This window comes from Taudactylus pleione, unplaced genomic scaffold (assembly GCF_031769625.1).
Source record: "Taudactylus pleione unplaced genomic scaffold, aTauple2 ptg000103l, whole genome shotgun sequence".
Taxonomy (NCBI): Eukaryota; Metazoa; Chordata; class Amphibia; order Anura; family Myobatrachidae; genus Taudactylus; species Taudactylus pleione.
This window is the reverse complement of record NW_028284505.1, coordinates 662,751-668,784: the sequence shown is the minus strand read 5'-3', so window position 1 is coordinate 668,784 and position 6,034 is coordinate 662,751. Positions and strand designations below refer to the sequence as shown.

Genomic DNA, 6,034 nt, shown 5'->3' with positions numbered 1-6,034 from the left:
GTCATAGGGGCCAGGTACTATATGGGCACACAGCGTCATAGGGGCCAGGTACTATATGGGCACACAGCGTCATAGGGGCCAGGTACTATATGGGCACACAGCGTCATAGGGGCCAGGTACTATATGGGCACACAGCATCACAGCGGTCAGGTGCTATAAGGGCACACAGCATCACAGGGGTCAGGTACTATATGGGCACACAGCGTCATACGGGTCAGGTACTTTATGGGCACACAGTGTCACAGCGGTCAGGTACTATATAGGCACACAGCGTCCTTTTGTCAGGTACTATATGTGAGGAGACAAGGGAAAATGACTTCTAGGACTTGCCTGCATGTTGAAAAGAGTTAACCCAATGACCCAGTTCTGTGTTCTTAAATTGAAGCCCTCAGTCTGCATATTGCTGTCCAGGTAGGGAGGAGATATACAGCAGCTGGAAAAGACTTTGCTGAACCCTGCTGACTGGACTGTAATGATATAACTCTGCTTACTGTTTGCTGGAGTTCTGTGTCTCCATGAATAAAGTTCATCATTCCTTCATTATAACCTGCTCCACTGTGTGATCCCTGAACCCCAGGATACCCAGGTCACCCGGTATCCTCACATTTGGCGGCAGCGGTGGGACGTCACACAGTTACTGCAGTAATTCCAGGGGAGTGAGTAGAAGCAACACTAACACCAGAGAATATCAGCATGGAGAGTCAGTCAGGAGTTGCAACCGGCGGCCAAATTGAAAACGTCATGAGAGAGCAGGAGAAGTTTTACCGGACAGCCCGGAAACCGCACCTGCAAGGATTTTGCAGGATGAAGGGAATTGCTTATAATGGGACTGACACCCGGGAGATGCTGGTACTGCGGTTGTTGGAGTGGGATCGTGCACACCCAGAGGATCCCGACCACCTAAGTGATGATGAAGAAGGACCGACAGGCAGTGGAAGCACTTCTTCCAGTCAGTTACCCGAGTCAACCACCGCTACTCCTGCACTACTACAGAGCTGGCTGGGGGCGCTAGGTGAAAGTGTAACTACACAAGAGAGAGCTGGAGTGATCCAAGCAATATTAGGGGTACAAATCCCTACTAGCAGCGAAACTGTGCTGTCGCCCAGAGGGGCTGAACAAGAGAAGCGGCACTTGGGAATTAAGGATGTTCCCACATTTCGAGAGAATGAAACCTACATTGACACTCACCTCCAGATCTTTGTGAATCTCATGGGAGTGCACGGGATAGAGCCAGCTGAATGGCCCAAGTACTTGGGGCCAAGTCTCACTGGTAGGGCTCTGGAAGCCTACAGGGCTCTAACTCCCCAGGAATGTGGAGTCTACACCTGTATAAAGAAGGCATTGCTGGCTAAGTTCCAGATCACTGCAGAATCTTATCGTCTCAAATTCAGGACACTGAGCAAAAGTGGGACTGCTTCCTACCAAGAGTTTGCCAGTCAGCTACGCCAAGCCTGTGGAAAATGGCTCGAGGGTAGACAGGCCTCTACTGTGGAGCAGATTGTCAACCTAATTGTAGTAGAACAACTAATGATTAAGATGGCACCAGCTGTACAGGAGTGGATCGCAGACCGGAAGCCCAGCACACCTGAACAAGCTGCAGAATGGGCTGATGAATATATAGCTAACCGTCCCGAATGGAGAGTCTTCAATGCAACAGGTGGTACAAGAGCCCCACGAGTGGAGAAGCTCCCCAACAGAGAACCACGCATGAATGATAGTAGCAAAGGAGGCCCTATCAAAAGCATCTCTTATCAACCATCCAGATTCAAAGTGGCTAACCCAGAACCTTGTAAGTGTTATCGCTGCAATCAACCAGGACACTTGTTGAGGGAATGTCCACACACGCGAGGGCCATTCCCTGAGGCTAGACCGGCCCCAGTCTCTGTGGTATGTTACCCCATGGAGGATTATTGCGAGGAGGTCATCCAGTCAGATGCAGCAGAGATGATGGATGGGGTGTATATTGTAGACCTGGTTCTAGGGGAGGAGCAGGCAACTCCTCAGAATATGCAGGGGCACTTACAGCCTGTGTTGGTAGAGGACCAGCGGGTACAGGGCCTTCGAGAGTCTGGGGCCTCACTCATATTGATTGAGCCAGACCTGATTCCCACCTGCCGGGTGATTCCTGGACAGTATGTATGAATTGCCACCCCCGGGGGACAACATACCGATATTCCCGTTGCCAAGATACATCTCAACTGGGGAGCCGATCAAGGAATCGTGGAGGTCGGAGTACTCAAGGGGCTACCAGCCAAGGTCATTCACGGGAATGATCTGGGACAGGGACTGGTGACATGCTTCGTTCAAGTGGTGACCCGGAGCCAAACCCAAAGAGCAGTGACCCAGGTGACAGATACAGAACAGAACCAACCTACCCCGACCACAATGGTGAGTGATTCCAGTCCCTTGTCCAGTACTTCAGAGATAGACTTGGGGGAGGTGGACCAGAGCGAGTTTCGACAGGCCCAATGGACAGATCCTTCCCTAAGTAAATTAAGGAGCGCAGCCGACCTGGGGTTGGAAACAGCCGATGGGAGCAAGATAGTTTGGTAAGAGGAAGTGCTGTACCGAGTGGTCATTCTTCAATCTGGACAGGAAACAGTCATGCCTACTAAACAGTTGGTGGTACCTACACCGTACAGAACACAATTACTAGCCCTTGCTCATGACATTCCAGTGGCTGGGCATTTTGGCACCTGGAAAACACTGGCCCAATTGTTGCAGAATTTCTTCTGGCCACGGATCTCTAGAGACGTTAAGCAGTATCGAGACACCTGCGATACCTGCCAGAGACTGGGGAAGCCCCAGTGAAAAGCTCCTCTGCACCCATTACCTATTATAGGGGAACCCTTTGCCCGTGTTGCCATAGACCTAGTTGGACCATTAGCTAATCCCAGTCATACGGGAAAGAAGTACATCCTAACACTGGTGGACTTTGCTACACGCTATCCTAAGGCTGTGGCCCTATCATCTATTGACACAGAACACATTGTGCAAGCATTGATGGACATTTTCATTCGGCTTGGATACCCGCAGAAAGTTGTCACAGATCAAGGGCCCCAATTCCAAGGTGAACTAATGCAAACCCTGTGGAAAAGTGGGGGGTTCGACCTCTTCGGACCATCTTATCATCCACAGACGAACGGACTCTGAACGTTTCAATGGAACGCTAAAAAGACTTCTACAAGCTTACGTGCAGGTCGAGGGGAGGGACTGGGAGAGAGCCCTTCAACAGCTTCTATTCGCTTATCGGGAAGTCCCACAGGCATCTACTGGATATTCCCCATTTGAACTTTTGTACGGCCGGAAAGTGCGGGGGCCTCTAGGCCTGGTCAAAGAGAGCTGGGAGGGAACTTTCCAAGAACACCAGCAGCCCATTTTACAATATGTAGAGAATATGCGGAAACGCATGAGAAGATTGCTACAGTTAACCCAAGAGCATCTCAGGGAATCACAAGAGAGACAAAAGGAATGGTATGACGCCCACACTTATCCCAGTGTAAAGAAACAAACTGCAGACCACGTGGGAAGGACCGTATACCGTGGTAAGGTGCACCGGACCGGTCAATTACGTGATTGCCCTGGATAAGGGAGGGAAGTACCTACGCACCTTGCATATAAATCGAATTAAGGCCCATGGTGATTGTCAAGTAGTAACAATGGCGGTATGTTGTCCTCCAATGGAGACACCAGAAACTGATCCATTGCTAAAGAGAAGAAAGGAGTGGAATCAGTCCAGGTGGGACAACAGTTGAATGCAGCCCAGCAGCAGGAGATGTGGAGGATCTTAGAGGCTGAACAGGCCCAGTTTTCTTGTCTACCTGGTCGAACTCATCTGACTGCCCACCATGTGGACACTGGGAGTGCTAGGCCCATCCGACAAGTCACTTACCGGATGACTCCGGGTGTTATGAGGCAGGTAAAGGCTGAGATCGAGGAGATGCTAGCTTTGTGGGTTATAGGCCCTCATTCAGAGCCACTCGCTAGCGGCAGTACGCTCGTTCCGAGCGATGTTCTTACATCTGCGCATGCGTACGGATCGTTATACGCATGCGCGAACCAGTCAGTGCGGCCGAAATTCATGTGCTCGCAATATAGCGAATGCCTGCTATTTTGAGTGACAGAATGAGGCGTATGTGGGTGGTAACAGGGGAAGGTGCTTGAAAATGGTGAGTGGAGATCCGAACGCAGGCGTGCTTAAAGGTCAAAACGGGCGTTTTATGGGTGTGCATAATTAATACAGCAGCGTCATTGACCACGTCACTGGGTTATTTTATAGCCAGAACTGCTCGCAAGATTGTGGTAGCAAAAACCAACCACAAGAATAGCGAGCAGTTCATACGCTGGTCGATGTACTCGATTAATCTAATAAATAGCGGACATGACGTATGGTGCGTGCGGCCAGGGGTCGTTTTTAACAAATAAACGAGTGTATGTTTTGCTCGCTCATTCAGACTTAGAGGTGTGAACAGACTGCAATTTGCGAACTGATCATTTGAATAGCCACCCCTTGTTTTTGAACGAACGACCGCAAATAGCGAACGGCTCTGAATCAGGCCCATAGTGCCATCTAAAAGCCCATGGGTTGCTGGGGTTGTGTTGGTTCCCAAGAAAGATGGGACCACATGGTTTTGTGTGGACTATCGCAAATTGAACAAAGTCTCCACCACTGATGCTTACCCTATGCCCCGTGTTGATGAGCTACTGGATTGGATTGGAGGGGCTGAGTTTGTCTCAACACTGGACTTGAGCAAAGGCTACTGGCAAATCCCACTTACCAAAGAGGCACAGGAGCGTTCTGGCTTCATCACACCAGAAGGACTCTTTGAGTGGACTACCATGTCTTTTGGGCTGAAGAACGCCCCTGCCACATTCCAGCGAATGGTTAATGACCTCCTGGAGGGGTGTCAAGACTTTTCCCAAGCCTGCTTAGATGACATTGCCATCTTCAGCCATACCTGGGAGGAGCATTTAATTCAGGTGACAGAAGTGCTGAAGAGGATTAGACAGGTTGGACTCACCATACGCCCAGATAAGTGTCAGATGGGGATGGCTGAGGTTCAGTACCTAGGACATCGGGTCGGAGGAGGTGCTATCAGACCTGATCCGGCAAAGGTGGAGGCTATTGCCAAGTGGCCCCAACCTGTCAACCAAAAACAAGTGCGGGCGTTCCTTGGAGTCGCTGGCTATTAGAGGAAATTTATACCACATTACAGCACCGTGGCCAAGGCTCTGACAGACTTGACCAAAAAGAGATATGCTCGAAATATTGAATGGACTGTTGAATGTGAGCAAGCTTTCAATACCTTAAAAGACTTGCTGACTCGAGCCCCAGTGTTGGCTGCCCCTGACTACAACAGAAAGTTTATTGTGCAGACAGACGCATCAGGGTGTGGACTTGGGGCAGTGTTGAGTCAAGTGGGAGAAGACGGTAGAGAACATCCAATCGTGTATCTATCCCGTAAACTAGCTGACCGAGAGATAGCCTACGCCACTATTGAAAAAGAATGTCTAGCCATAGTCTGGGCCTTAAAGAAGCTACAACCATATCTTTACGGGAAGGAATTTACTGTTGTCACTGACCATAACCCGTTGTATTGGCTAAATAGAACTTCGGGGGAAAATGGTTGATTGTTGAGGTGGAGTCTGGCGTTACAAAGTTTCAACTTTTCCATTTCTCACAAAAAGGGACGAGAACATCACAATGCTGACGGGCTATCCAGATGTGAGGAAACAAATATCAAGCTTCGCAGACCCTTGGGCCGAGTCGACATTCAGGACTCCAACATTGGGACCATGTCTGTCTCCTCGATTTAAGAAGGGGGAGGTATTTGAGGAGACAAGGGAAAGGGACTTCTAGGACTTGCCTGCATGTTGAAAAGAGTTAACCCCATGACCCAGTTCTGTGTTCTTAAATTGAAGCCCTCAGTCTGCATGTCTCATACAGGAAGTTTGCCAGCAGCAGACAGCAAGGGAGTGTTCCTGTTACAAAGCCCTCCTCCTTCCTCTCTGGAAAGACTGACACCAGGGCCCA

At 49.8% G+C, this 6,034-nt stretch overlaps 1 pseudogene; it reads left to right on the top strand.

The window, feature by feature from the left end:
- Positions 1-687: 687 nt before the first annotated feature.
- On the top strand, positions 688-5,817 carry LOC148525587 (uncharacterized; annotated as a pseudogene).
- Positions 5,818-6,034: the final 217 nt, after the last annotated feature.